Source organism: Chrysemys picta, chromosome 19 (genome assembly GCF_011386835.1).
Source record: "Chrysemys picta bellii isolate R12L10 chromosome 19, ASM1138683v2, whole genome shotgun sequence".
NCBI classification, from domain to species: domain Eukaryota; kingdom Metazoa; phylum Chordata; order Testudines; family Emydidae; genus Chrysemys; species Chrysemys picta.
Genome location: NC_088809.1, coordinates 12,267,241 through 12,282,354, shown reverse-complemented (window position 1 = coordinate 12,282,354; position 15,114 = coordinate 12,267,241). Strand labels below are relative to the sequence as shown.

The 15,114-nt window shown below is 44.2% G+C and overlaps 1 protein-coding gene and 1 long non-coding RNA gene across 2 annotated transcripts in view; one reads left to right on the top strand and one right to left on the bottom strand.

Moving 5' to 3' along the window:
* The window catches only part of LOC135976622 (uncharacterized), an 84,121-nt gene that overhangs the window by 5,713 nt on the left and 63,294 nt on the right, over positions 1–15,114 (bottom strand). Inside the window, exon 3 of the long non-coding RNA XR_010593916.1 lies at positions 10,903–11,289. This is a non-coding gene — a long non-coding RNA (uncharacterized LOC135976622). The remainder of the gene's footprint in view (positions 1–10,902; positions 11,290–15,114) is intronic.
* The window catches only part of LRRC75A (leucine rich repeat containing 75A), a 181,918-nt gene that overhangs the window by 151,307 nt on the left and 15,497 nt on the right, over positions 1–15,114 (top strand). The window lies entirely within an intron of this gene.

Sequence of the window (15,114 nt, the reverse complement as noted above, 5' to 3'; positions counted from 1 at the left end):
CTCAGTGGTTTGAGCATTAGCCTGCTAAACCCAGGGTTATGAATTCAATCCTTGAGGGGGCCACTTAGGGATCTGGGGCAAAATCAGTACTTGGTCCTGCTAGTGAAGGCAGGGGGCTGGACTCGATGACCTTTTGAGGTCCCTTCCAGTTCTAGGAGATAGGATATCTCCATTAATTTATTTATTTAAAAGCCTCTGGAAATTAGCCATTGCTGGCGTCTAACATACTCAGCTTTTAGTCTGTAGATGAAACTTTTTAGGTTGAAAATCTTGGTTTAAAACCCCCAAGTTCTTCTCTCCTCAGAACTGAAAAGAACATCTGAGCCTCGGCACCTGAAACGCAGATTTCATCTCACTCTGCGTGCTGCTTAGGTGATAATTGGCTCCTGAAGGGAATTGGAACTGGGAGCTCGGTGCACCCAGGAAAGACTAATAGAGGCAAACTGGAGGTTAAGTTTGAACAAGACAAAGAGGCAAATTACCAGCCGCTGTATTGAAAATTCATCTTAACCCTGCAGTGGCTTCACACTGAAGATTGTCCTGTGGTCTCAGAAATATCCTGTCCAGTCCAACCCCTAATTAGAATAGGCCTTTGACTGCAGGTCACAGGAGGGCGTTTGTGTTTTTTTAATAATCTTTCACTTACTTCCTGCCATTTCTGGAGGGGGTGGGAATTAGAATCGCTTTTGACACATTTGTAGGTGATTAATTAAATCCATCCCTGCAACGTGGGTTACACAGTGGGAAACCAGCTAGCAGAAATAATTCTTATTAACTGAAGAATCACTTGGTGAAATTGATTCTTTTTTTCCTAGCCTTGGAATTTCTTCAAATGACCCACGTTAATTTGTATTATGAAAACAATTCCTACTTTTTTCTAACAATGAGGTGCAATGCACTGTGGGACTAACAGTGACTCTTCCTGAGAAATGACGGTCACTGATAGATGATCATAGCCATTCTGCCAACTTGAGAGAAATGAGTCTCTCCCCTTCAGCGGGCAGCCAGCCTAAAGTGTCTGTCTCACAAGAGGCCTCTGGCTACATTTCCCAATTAGCAGAACCAAACTTTATGATGGATGTTTGATAGACTCATATTGATACCCTCCCATACAGGGCCTCATTCTTAGTGGCAAAGCAATGCATATGTTTATACTGCCATCGGAGGTGGGACTGTCGCCCAGTTAGACGTACCTGGGCTAGCTTTACCCATACTGGCATGACTAAAAACAGCAGTGTAAATGCAACAGCATGTGTAAATGCAACTTCTGTACGTGCGTGCTGGTGACCCAGGGTCTGTACTCATGTTGCCAGCTAAATGGCTATTTTTAATCATGCTGGCGTGGGTCTGTCTACCTGAGCTGCGGTCACACCTGGGATTGGAGGGTGGCATACTTTGAGTGTTCCTTTACAAGGTCCAGTCCCTCCAACTCAGGCTTGGCCCTGAAATCTATTTCTTGTGTTACTTCATTCAGATGTTCATCTTGCCGCAGGAAATGTATTTCCACCTCCCGCCCCTCATTGTTTCTCACTCATTCCCCTCCCCCCCTTTCTCTATTGAATGTGTGTTCGGAGATGGGTCCCAACCAGTTCTCCGCATGTGAACATCCCCAAACTTGGCTGCTCGTCCCTGTCAACTACAACAGAACAAATTAAAGCCGCAGGCCACTCTTTTGAATAGTGACTAATGATTCTGAAAAGTTTCAGAGTAGCAGCCGTGTTAGTCTGTATCCGCAAAAAGAAGAACAGGAGGACTTGTGGCACCTTAGAGACTAACAAATTTATTAGAGCATAAGCTTTCGTGGACTACAGCCCACTTCTTCGGATGCATATAGAATGGAACATATATTGAGGAGATATATATACACACACAGACAGAGAGCATAAACAGGTGGGAGTTGTCTTACCACCTCTGAGAGGCCAATTAATTAAGAGAAAACAAACTTTTGAAGTGATAATCAAGCTAGCTCAGTACAGACAGTTAGATAACAAGTGTGAGAATACTTTACAAGGCGAGATAGATTCAATGTTTGTAATGGCTCAGCCATTCCCAGTCTTTATTCAAACCGGAGTTGATTGTGTCTAGTTTGCATATCAATTCTAGCTCAGCAGTTTCTCGTTGGAGTCTGTTTTTGAAGTTTTTCTGTTGTAATATAGCCACCCGCAGGTCTGTCACTGAATGACCAGACAGGTTAAAGTGTTCTCCCACTGGTTTTTGAGTATTTTGATTCCTGATGTCAGATTTGTGTCCATTAATTCTTTTGCGTAGAGACTGTCCGGTTTGGCCAATGTACATGGCAGAGGGGCATTGCTGGCACATGATGGCATATATCACATAGGTAGATGTGCAGGTGAACCTGAATGATTCTGAATGCCTCAATTGTGGAGTCCCTAGCTGGAGAGAACTTAATGTCCCTGGCTGTGAGCAGGTGGCTGCTTAGCGAAAATCAACCCCTTTAAGGTGTCTGAAGCTGGGGCACTTCAAAACTGAGGCACCCAGAGAACTCTTGGCAATCTTGACCCGAGATTCAAATGAATCCCCAAGTTCTGGAGAAGGTCTGATCAGGTCCATCTCCCGTCTGTGTGGGGTGTGGTGCTCATGAAAATGGAACCATGCTGTGTCAATAGGGCTAGCATGGGAGAAGGCAATAGGACTTGGGTTCGTTCGGCTGATTGTGAGAGAAGGGAAACCCAAATACAAGTAGGACTTTAGCCTGCATGAAATAAGAAAGTGATAACACCGTGAGCTCAGCATAATGCTGGCTGGCAGCATTCAAGCTTTCCACAAGCAACCTGGCAACTGTTAATGGGTTTTAATCCTGACCTGCAATATTCTGCTTTCCCAGTCCTGCGTCTCTCTTGACCAGAGATTACCATTCATTCTGAACCAGTATCAGAGGGTAGACGTGTTAGTCTGTATCCACAAAAACAATGAGGAGTCCAGTGCCACCTTAAAGACTAACAGATTTATTTGGGCATAAGCGTTCATGGGTAAAAAACCCACTTCTTCAGATGCATGGAGTGAAAATGACAAATGTAGGCATTGTTATATATGACGAGAAGGGAGTTACCTTACAAGGGGAGAACCAGTGTTGACAGGGCCAATTCAATCATGTATAATAATGCCTGCATCTGTCATTTTCACTCCATGCATCTGAAGAAGTGGGGTTTTTACCCATGAAAGCTTATGCTGAAATAAATCTGTTAGTCTGTAAGGTGCCACCGGTCTCCTCGTTATTCTGAACCAGGGCATGCTGTGGTCTAGGAATGTGTCCACTAGGGATCAAACTCATTCCAATTTCGACCCAGGCTCAGATTTGAAGGGGCTTCTTCAGACATAAAGGCTGAGTTAGTTACAATTCTCTCCCTGCTGGGCTAGGCAAACAGGTTCAGATAAGTAGGAGCCAACTTGTATCCCCTTGACTATAATTCAAACCAGGCTAGAAACCTTGTACTAAAGTCACTCCAAACAGCAGAGGTGTGTAGAATATAGCAGAAAATTACCCCAACTTCTTTAGACCTAAAGAAGGGTCAGTTTGCATTTTTAGTAAAGAACAGCCAAACGCTGCAAGATTCCGATCCAGATTTTCAAAGCCACCAAACTTTGGACAAATCCGGATCCAGGGTTTTGGCTCTTCCCACTAGAGAGGGGCATTTGGAAAAAGTGGAACTGGATCCCTGCACCTCCCAGAGGTCCGGGTGTTCAGATTCAGGATATTGGTTTAGTCGTCTCTCTAGTCTTATGTACAGGGCAGTGTTCTCCTAATCACATAGTTTCACCCTTCTCCACTAACGAGTAGATTTTATTCCTGCCAGCCAACCAGGCCATTGTTGCTTGAAGCATTTCTAACATTTCCTTGGGAGGAAGCCATCCTCGTGTGCCCACGATTCCTTTCTCAAATGTCAGCAGTTGCACTGCTGCCAGGGGTAGGGGAGGAGGATTATTCGCTAGCAGCTTCTTGGCTAAGTGTGGGAGATTCCAATCATGACACCAGCCCAGCCGCCTGCCAGCTGCCGAGAAACCTTTGGCGCTTTTACAAATAGGACAGCACTTCTGGAAAGACCTCCCGGTTCCTTCGTGGAATAAATGTGTCGTCCTGAAGCTGAGCAATCCCTGGACTTGTTAAAGCTTGTTCCCCTGACAGAGGCTTGTCACCTTAGAGGGATTTTTGTGCTGTCCCCTATCGTATCACATCCTCCTGTAAAATCCGCCCCCCCCCCCGCACCTCCCCGATCAAAGGCTTAAGCACAGCCTCATTATACACAAAAGCTGAATCGAGTGATGGAAACTCCAGGCAAAATCCTAGAGATTGGGGAGTTGGAGGGGGAAGAGTTCACTTCTTTTTAAGATCAGCTTCATAACCAATCATTTTGAGATGACCCTGATAAGGCCTTGCTTTGTCCGAAATGGTGGGACTTGATTTCCATATCATCTCAATCCCAAAATAAAGGAGTGTAAACATCTGGACAGGGTTTTCAATCCAGTGAGGTTTTCAAGGCTACTCTGTCAGGGGAGGCAGGAATGTCACAAGCGATGAGCGGCAGACAAGCTCGGCGCGTTCACTTTAAACGACCACAGGGTGGGTCACTGCTATGCCAAGATTACTTCTTTCCACCTTGGCCTTAAGTTTCTTCTCTAACCGTCCATCGGTTTTGGTACGTTTGGGGAGAGCTAGACACTGTGTTGAAATCTCCTTGACACAGTGTTGGGGAATGCTGGTAGATGAGTGAGTTTTATTTGCACAAGCTTCTCCTTGCTCCCCACTCTGAGGGCCTTTAATGTTTTGATTTTGAGGTATGGAAAGGGGGGGCTGCATTTCACGGCTCAGCTTTTCCTAGGGACAGTGGTTGTTAATAATAAATAATAAATTACTTTGTGGACAGAGAGCATGCTGGTCAAATGTGAGGCTTGTTCTTCACTCCCCTGCGACAGCCAGAGTTTGGACTTGGCTGCAGGGAGCCATGCAGATAAATGACATCCCCCCATTTGGAATGGAAACATTAACTAAGAGGTGCTGAGCAAACCGTGCTGTCTGGATCTGGGGCAAAGCCCTGTCCTGTCCGAACAGCAAGACATTAGGAGTCTCTCTCTTCACCCCTCACGCCATTCCCACTCCCCCATCTCTCTCCACTGCAGTGTTCCCAGGGTCATAAAAAGCAATCAGGGAGGTTGTGAGGCAGTGGAAATTTTATTACAATCTAAATGTCACTCACCCGCTCCTTGCACACTCTTTACCCTTTAAGGTCAAGTATTCTCTGCCAAAACACTTATATAGGCCTATCATTGATGCACTTTTTTTTTACGCTTTTATAGTAAATATAAAGGGAGATTCATAAAAATATGTTACATCTGATGAGGGGTCACCATCCTGACAAGGCTGGGAAGATTAAGCTGCAGCTACAGAGAAAAAATTTAGGACTTCTCCTACTGCTGGCTTAGGTGCCTAAATACCTTTACAAATCTAGCTCTAACTCCTGCTTGTTTGCAACATACTAGATACAGTCTGACCCAATCTAGTATGCAATGCCTCAGGGAGTAAGGTGCCTGAATTCCTTTAAAAATCTGGCTCTTCGTGCCTGTAGAACTCAAAAAAATCCCTATTGGTTTCTGTTCCATTCCATAGGGCAAAGCACTTGTGAGAAACTCGCCTCTGAAAAAACTGTCGGCTGAAGCTGCTCCTACAAACCTGGCTTCTGTATCTTATTTTTATAGCTGTTTCCTCAGTACGCTCCGAGTGGATACACCCACTACTCCAAAGGCTACCGGTGCTCATGTGTCTCCGGGTTTGTGTGGAGGGTGTACAGCTGGAGGGAGCTAAGGAGCATCACGTGACAATCTAACTTGAGGGACTCTGTTTGAAATGGCAGCAGGTTCTTCTCTGGTGAGCTGTATCCAGATTAAATATCTCACGAGGCTTCATGACCTATTTCGATTAGTTAGACCCTATCCCTGTGGTAGGAGGAGTTGGGGCTGGAGGGTGCTGGCCATTTTGTTTTCCAGCCAAAGACTGAGATAGGCAAAGCGCTGAAAAAAACAGGACGACATAGGATCTGGCTCCATAACCTGACCCTCTAGAAAACGTATTCCCAAGCTACCTGGAGCATTGGAAAGCAATGCTGACTGCTGTGTGTCATCCTCTGGCTGTCGTTGGAACAGGAGGGAACGAGACAGCAGCCTGCTTAAACTTTCCCAAACATGATCTCTGTTCCAATAAAATAAACAGTTTAGAGGAAGCAAAACCCTGGGCACATGCTTTGGCAGCCGATTCCTCTTTAATTGCAGGAAGAACATTGGGGATTTTTTTCCCCCCTTCCTTGGGCTGGTTTCTGAGGAGAAAACTGAGCTGAAGGATCAGAGTTGAAGTTTCCTTCCCTCTCCCCTTCCATCTGTGTTTTCTTTTCATTTGCATTCAAGGAATGTAGCTTACTTAAAGCCCCAGGAGACACACATGATGTCTGCAGCTAAGAACCCTGCGGCTTGCCTTAGCGATTTTGACAGCAAACTGTTAAGTTTTAGAGTGGTTCTCTGCACCCTTTTTCTGGAGGTCTGTGTTATTTAATAGTGTTAATTACTAAGGCAAAGAGCCATCCATTGAAGGCAGCTGGGAGGCTTTCTGTTGACTTAAATGGGCATTGGAACAGGCCCTACTGCTGGGCCAATCCAGGTTCCAAGCCATTCTTAAGACTGTCAGGCTCCCCCGCTCCTTTCCCCCACATCAGATTTCCTAGAGTCCTGTGGTTGGCTGGGGTTACTCCCCTGATTGCTTGCAGGCTGTGGGGATGGGTTTAATAGTTAACACCACCTCTCCTCTGCAAATTGCAATGAAATTTCCTATCCTTAATTACTTCAAAATGCTTGTAAAGTGGGTATAAGCCCCACTGTACAGTTGGGTAAACCGAGGCACGGAAGGGAAGAGTATGCCTATGCTGCAGAGGAATACATGCGGTGCCAAGTCCCAGAGCCCAGGTCAATTGACTCGGGCTCATGGTGCTTGGTCTGCTGGGCTAAAAATAGCAAAGTAGGCAAGGGTCTTGGAGCCTGGGCTCTAGCCCAAGTGGGAACACATACACTGCTATTTTTAGCCTTGCAGTCTGAGCCCCAGTGAGCTAACCCAGGCTCCGAGACTGCGGATTTTTCTTTGCCATGTTGACATACACTAAGTGACTTGTGCAAGTCGCTAGCAGTTTCACTCGTTTAATTGCTGGCAAGTCTCCTGGGTTTTCCAAGAGCACCTGCTTGTTTAGACCATGCTTATAGTTGGATCTGATCTAGTATGCAGGGCCATCCGCTTCTTCTCTTAGGGCTCAGCTTGGGGCGTTCCCCATCGCCTTCCTACTGCAACTGCCACTAATAGTTAGGAAGAAACTTACCCTATGATCAGGTTAGTCTGTAATCACCTACTGCAGGGTTTCTTGCACCTTATTCTAAGGCAGCTGGCACCAGCCCCTCTCAGAAACAGGATACTGGACTAGATGAACCCAGCTGCGCTTACTCGGTACTTTCTTAGTGCTTTAGTATGTCAGCATATAGTGTTGCACTAACCGATTAGATTGATCTAAACATTCATTATAACTAATGGCACCTTAGAGACTAACAAATTTATTAGAGCATAAGCTTTCGTGGGCTACAGCCCACTTCTTCGGATGCATATAGAGTGGAACATATATTGAGGAGATATATATACACACATACAGAGAGCATAAACAGGTGGGAGTTGTCTTACCAACTCTGAGAGGCCAATTAAGTAAGAGAAAAAAACGTCTGAAGTGATAATCAAGATAGCTCAGTACAGACAGTTTGATAAGAAGTGTGAGAATACTTACAAGGGGAGATAGATTCAATGTTTGTAATGGCATCCCCTCCTGTCCCCCAACCTCAGTCCTTCTGTACATACACTAACTATTACACCACACTCTTTCTAGGAGCCTCTTTCTCACTGAGATGCCTCCTGTGAAGACGGCTGGCTCTGTCTTCCTCTGATTTAGACAGTAAAGTGGGTTAACAATGGGGGGAGCATTTCTAGACTTCATAAAGTGGAAACTACAAACCTTAGCAGAATTGCAAAGGTGCTTGGAATACGAGGAGACCAAAAATAATTAATCCCCACGGGTATATTCCCTTTTACCAGTAAAACCTTAGGAATGTGTGTGTATTGGGAAGCTCAAAGCACTTATAGGTATGTGTCTAAACCCCATCTTTGCCAAAGGCTCTCTGAAGAAAGGGGAGAGATCTTTCCAGGCTGTTCATATCTAAAGACTTGGTTTTTACAAAGGCTTAAATGTTTAATAATCCCCTAAAGCATTCGGTGGCAGTAAACAAGGAGCTAAACCAGCCCTTTGAATACTCACAATGGAATACAAATTCCAGAGCACAGAATAAAGCTTTTTTTTTTTTAAGTTTTCAGCAATAGCAATGAGCGCAAGTTGAAATGTTTCACTCTAGAACCAAATGTCCCCAGAGTTCAGGGGTGAGCTGCCGTTCTGGCTCAGGACCATTTCTATTGGATTCCTAAGTGACGTCTGGATTTAAACATCCAGAATGTGGTGGCTTTTTCTTAATTGTACCAGATTTATCACCAAGCAAAATTTGAGCCCCTTGAAAAATCAAGTTTTGAACCTACAAAGGAAAATACAGCCCCTTCCCTGTTGCTTTGAACTACAAACACGCTTGTGGCAGGGGCAGACTCTCTCTGCTGCCAGCACTTTGAACAGGAAGCAGCTGCAAAAAATATCCCCGTATGTCTGGGAGAAACCCTTTATACCAAGGTGTGTCTCTCTCAATCATACAGTGAGGAAGGAAGCAGCACTGCTTGACAAACTCAGTACCTAGGAACTGCCACATGGAGTTGGACCAGGAGACCCTCTCATCTAGGAGCCTGTCCAATACAGGGTTTCTTGCATATTGTAAAACAACAATGAGGTTTCTCCCTAGCCCTAAGCAGATAGAAGTGATATAAATCCTCAGCTTTTAGGGCATAAGTCCAGCCTCTTACTTTTTTTATGCTAATATCATGGTTGATCTCATCATCAGCCACAGAAATGCTTCATCCTTTTTTGGTTCACCCAGAGCTCATGGCCCCAACTATATCTTGTGACTGTCTGGTTAATTGAAGCTTGTGTTGTCTTTCAATATCATTGGGTGTCCTTTAGTTCATGTCTTAGGAGGGAGAATATGGGAGCAGCCTATTCACCTTTGCTCTACTGTTCCTTATTTTTACATACTGCTATTTAGCTCAGAGGAGGAAACAACAGAGGTAAGTTTTGGCCTGATTCCTTCCTCTAGGCTGTTGAGTTGAACTGTGTTTGTGGTTACTCTTAAAACAACAGTAAATACACTTGTTGTAAATGTTTATAATCCTCCTCCCACTTCCAAAGTATCAATTCTAGTATAGCATGTGACTTCCCTCATTTGGCTCAGGAGTGAAGACCTTGCAGAGGTGATCTGAGGAGAGCCTCCTGCTGCTAAGGACAGTAAATGTCCGAGTGCCAATTCTTTTTTTGCGTTCATTGGTTTCTAGGTCGTTCTCAATGCCCAGTGTTAATGCTGGTACCTTCACCTTCCAGTGGATTCCCAGACGGGCATTTTGGTCAGTAAATACCCACTTTCCTCCCTAAAAGACCAGTGCAAGAATCCAACCCTTGCTTTTGGATGCCCTCCTAAAACCAACACCATTTGTACAATAAGCTTCTATTAGGCTGTAACTCTGGCTATTGAAACAACTTGCTGTTATAAGTATTTGGGACCAAAATTAAAAGTGCTAAATCCCTCAAGCAGGGAAGCCTCTCCTGTGTTGGTAACTCGTGAGCTTGTGCAGTTCTGTCAGGGGCTTTATGGGATGCCACTAACAAGAAAGATCTGCCTCCCCTTCATTGCATCAGCTGTTCAGCTACCCTCCAAAACCAGGTTCAATAGCTCAATTAGTTTAAAGAATCTGACATCATCAACCTCTCTAGGCTGTGCTGCAGAGAAATGCCCTGAATTAAAACCAAAAGGGACTGTCTTGTTCAGTTTCCTTGGAGCTTAGATACCAATATTTTTATGGCATTTAAGCAGATCACAAAATGTTCTTCCGTGGATTCTGTCAAAATCACCATTCTGTTTCACACTGTGCAGCCTCAAACACCAGCAGTGCTGAAGAAATTAACAAGGGTTTTACATTTACGCGCAATCCTATAGCTGCACCTTGTGAATGTGTACTTCAAATCATGGGGCCACTGCACCTGACAGAGGTCTGTCTACCCCTGTGGAAGAGGCCTCTAGAATGTAATAATGATGGAACCAAGAGGAGACTACAGACATTCTCTGCTAAATATTATAGACTTTTTGTGTAATAAAATATTTCTGTGGATGTTTAGGAACATCCTATAAAATTCTATAGCAGAAATATAGTTCGATATTCAGTTCTACTGGATGGTCACACACACACACACACACACACACTCTCTCTCTCTCTCTCTCTCTCTCTCTCGGACTTTTCCAGATGGGCAGGTTCTGAGAGAAGGTGGCTGCAGCACACGGAGATATCCAATAACACAAGAACTTGGATCAGTCTGCCCCTGTGATTTGGGAGATTGTATGATATAGAAATCACATTCTCAAGGGCAAAAGACCTATTCCTAAAATATAAATCACTGCTGCCCTCAAAGGAGGAGGAAAATCCTCCAGGGAAGACAGCAAGGCAGTTTCTCTTCTCTCTCCTTTGATATTTTCTTTGCAGAAACCATACCTACTCTCGAAGTAAAAATGACTGGTGCGAGGTGATTGCCTCAAGCAGAGTCTATACTGCTGCTAAGAGGATGCCATGAGGTTACCCTCTGCCACCCCATTTCCCTTTGCTATGGTCCCGCCTTTTGCTAGGTCAGAGTCAAAGTCACAGGCCTTACCTGAGGTCACTCTACTTACCTCTCACTTCCTCCCAGTCCTTCCTGTTAACTGTCTCCGTCAGGCCTCTGCAAGACTCTGAACTCCCGACGAAATCAACTGGAGTTGAAGGTGTCTAGGACTTCACGAAACTGGGCCCATAGTTTCCTTGTCCCACTTAAAGCATCGCATCGGGTTGAACACTCCCGCTCTACAGTTGGCACAGGCTCTCATATTCTGCTCTCTGAACGCTCTCCGTCTCCCACTTTAAATCCTTGTTTAAATCCACTTTTGTGCTTCAATACCATCTGCCTGGCTTTGTTTTCCCCCGTGGACATGATATTTCCTAAGGAGAGTCCTTCTGTTGTCCATCAGACCCCAACAATTTTCTCTGCTCCTAAAGTGCTCCATCCTGGTACTTTGTAACACCTGTAAAGCAATAAGAATGTCTTGGATGAAAGCTGCCGCTAAAGAGAGCACCCTCTCCAAGGTAGGTATTACAGGACAGTTCAGATTTTACAAAGGTCTTGGAGAGGACACTAGAAACCACTGTAAAATTAGAGCGTTGTGGAAATAGGAAGTTAGGTCCTGCAGAATTTAGACACTCCGCAGGAGCTTACCTGCAGAGAAGCTAATCGTCTAGCTTCATGCCGTAGACTGAGCCATTTTGGATAAAATAGGAGTTAACCTCCGTCGCTCATTTTAGCAATCTTTACAAATGGGAGTGCAGGTAAAGTCCCTCATCCACAGTGCGCCTGATGTGCTCACCAAGTAGAAAAGCACAGGAATGCGCTGTATCAAATACAAGGTGACCCTGTATAGAGACTGCTAGACCAAGATTGCACAGTTCTGTAAGATTACCTACAACCATGGTCTGGCCTTGTTACAGTAAATCACTGAACAGGCTGTTGTCCGAAGTGCTATTTCACAGAACTGTAGGACCTTGGCTCTCAACCTGTGGTCTGCAGACCCCTGGTGTTGGTGGTGGGGGGGGGGAGGGGGATAGGGGAGGCGCAGACTAGATCTAAGATTTCCAAAGAGGTCTGCATCTCCATTCAAAATTGGTTAGGAGTCCGCACATGAAAAAAAGTTGAAAACCACTGGTGTGGGACAGTTGGTGCGGGAGAGGTGGCTTCCATTGGAAGTTTCCAACATCCTATAGACACACAGTTAACTAGTAACCCCCTCCCTTGCACAGAAAAACAGGCAATCACAGAGATGTAGGGCTGGAGAGGACCTCAAGGTCACATCTGCCCCATACTGAGGCAGGATTAAGTACACTTAGATCATCCCTGCCAGCTGTTTGTCTAACCCGTTCTTAAAAACCTCCAATGACCAGGATTCCACAACCTCCCTAGGTAATCTGTTCCAGTGCTTACCTAAGCTACCCTTACAGTTAGAAAGCTTTTCCTAACATGGCAGGTGATTATCATTTATGAGAGCGCACTGGTTTGTCAACAGCAACCTACTGAGTTCTCTCCACTTTAACAGTTTCATTCCCAAGCCTTGCTGAATAATTAATAGTAGCAACTGCCCCATCAAATTCACATCTGTCTTTCTGCCCATGTATGAGTTAAATTTGATTAGTGTGTGGCACTTGTTAAATGACTGTGAACATAAGAACAGCCATACTGGGTCAGACCAAAGGTCCATCCAGCCCAGTATCCTGTCTACCAACAGTGGCCAATGCCAGGTGCCCCAGAGGGAGTGAACCTAACAGGTAATGATCAAGTGATCTCTCTCCTGCCATCCATCTCCACCCTCTGACAAACAGAGGCTAGGGACACCATTCCTTACCCATCCTGACTAATAGCCATTAATGGACTTAACCTCCATGAATTTATCTAGTTCTCTTTTAAACCCTGTTATAGTCCTAGCCTTCACAACCTCCTCAGGCAAGGAGTTCCACAGGTTGACTGTGCGCTGTGTGAAGAACTTCCTTTTATTTGTTTTAAACCTGCTGCCCATTAATTTCATTTGGTGGCCCCTAGTTCTTATATTATGGGAACAAGTAAATAACTTTTCCTTATTCACTTTCTCCACACACTCATGATTTTATATACCTCTATCATATCCACTCTTAGTCTCCTCTTTTCCAAGCTGAAAAGTCCTAGCCTCTTTTAATCTCTCCTCATATGGGACCCATTCCAAACCCCTAATCATTTTAGTTGCCCTTCTCTGAACCTTTTCTAATGCCAGTATATCTTTTTTGAGATGAGGAGACCACATCTGTACGCAGTATTCAAGATGTGGGCGTACCATGGATTTATATAAGGGCAATAAGATATTCTCCGTCTTATTCTCTATCCTTTTTTGAATGATTCCTAACATCCTGTTTGCTTTTTTTGACTGCCGCTGCACGTCTTCAGAGAACTATCCATGATGATTCCAAGATCTCTCTCCTGATTAGTTGTAGCTAAATTAGCCCCCATCATATTGTATGTATAGTTGGGGTTATTTTTTCCAATGTGCATTACTTTACATTTATCCACATTAAATTTCATTTGCCATTTTGTTGCCCAATCATTTAGTTTTGTGAGATCTTTTTGAAGTTCTTCAGTCTGCTTTGGTCTTAACTATCTTGAGCAGTTTAGTATCGTCTGCAAACTTTGCCACTTCGCTATTTACCCCTTTCTCCAGATCATTTATGAATAAGTTGAATAGGATTGGTCCTAGGACTGACCCTTGGGGAACACCACTAGTTACCCCTCTCCATTCTGAAAATTTACCATTTATTCCTACCCTTTGTTCCCTGTCTTTTAACCAGCTCTCAGTCCATGAAAGGATCTTCCCTCTTATGCCATGACAACTTAATTTACGTAAGAGCCTTTGGTGAGGGACCTTATCAAAGGGTTTCTGGAAATCTAAGTACACTATGTCCACTGGATCCCCCTTGTCCACATGTTTGTTGACCCCTTCAAAGAACTCTAATAGATTAGTAGGACATGATTTCCCTTTACAGAAACCATGTTGACTTTTGCCCAACAATTTATCTTCTTCTACATGTCTGACAATTTTATTCTTTACTATTGTTTAAACTAATTTGCCCGGTACTGACGTTAGCCTTACCAGTCTGTAATTGCTGGGATCACCTCTAGAGCCTTTTTTAAATATTGGCGTTACATTAGCTAGCTTCCAGTCATTGGGTACAGAAGCTGATTTAAAGGACAGGTTACAAATCATAGTTAATAGTTCTGCAATTTCACATTTGAGTTCTTTCAGAACTCTTGGGTGAATGCCATCTGGTCCTGGTGACTTGTTACTGTTAAGTTTATCAGTTAATTCCAAAACCTCCTCTAATGACACTTCAATCTGTGACAATTCCTCAGATTTGGGAATCTCCCAAACATCCTCAGCCATGAAGACTGAAGCAAAGAATTCATTTAGTTTCTCTGCAATGACTTTATTGTCTTTAAGTGCTCTTTTTGTATCTTGATCGTCCCGGGGCCCCACTGGTTGTTTCGCAGGCTTCCTGCTTCTGATGTACTTAAAAAAACATTTTGTTATTACCTTTTGAGTTTTGTGGAGGTGTTTGTCTGAGGTAATCCGCTAAACTGTAAAACCATGAACAGTCACTGTGCAAGGGACACTATTGCAGTGTGAGGGGTCCCAAAGTCACATTAATATACATGGAGTCTCATTAAAATCTCTAACTACCAGTATATTATTCACATATACTTACTGAAGCTTAAACACACAGTCATTTAATAATAGCAAGAGATTGATCACGCAAAGTAAGTGTTAAAAAATCCCCATGAAGATCTAATAGAAAAGAGAAAAGAAGATTAGAAAACTATTGATATATTTAAAAACAACACACAACACCACATCACTCCAGTTCTCCTTCGCTAGCTCGACCTTTTCCCTCAGGGACTGCTACACTCAGATCCCCTTTGAAGTTACTTTAATCAGAATATCAAGAAAGATTTCAAAGGCTTTAAGGTCTTTTTCAATTTTGTTTTAGGTAGTGAGCCAAGGAACACGGTATGTTCTAAACCACTGTTAGAGATGGCATCCAAACTGGAACCATGGCTCTAAACCCTTCTGGGCTCAAGCAGCTTAAGGTATGTCTACACAGCAAAGAACAACGCATGGCTGGCCCAGGCTTGTGGGGCTGTTTCATTGCTGTGTAGACTTCCTGGCTCGGGCTGGAGCCTGAGCTCTGGGACTTCCCAGAGTCCTGGAGCCCAGGCTCTAGCCTCCGCCCCAGTCGGCTGGCACAGGCCAGGCGCAGGTGTCTAGTTGCCGTGTAGA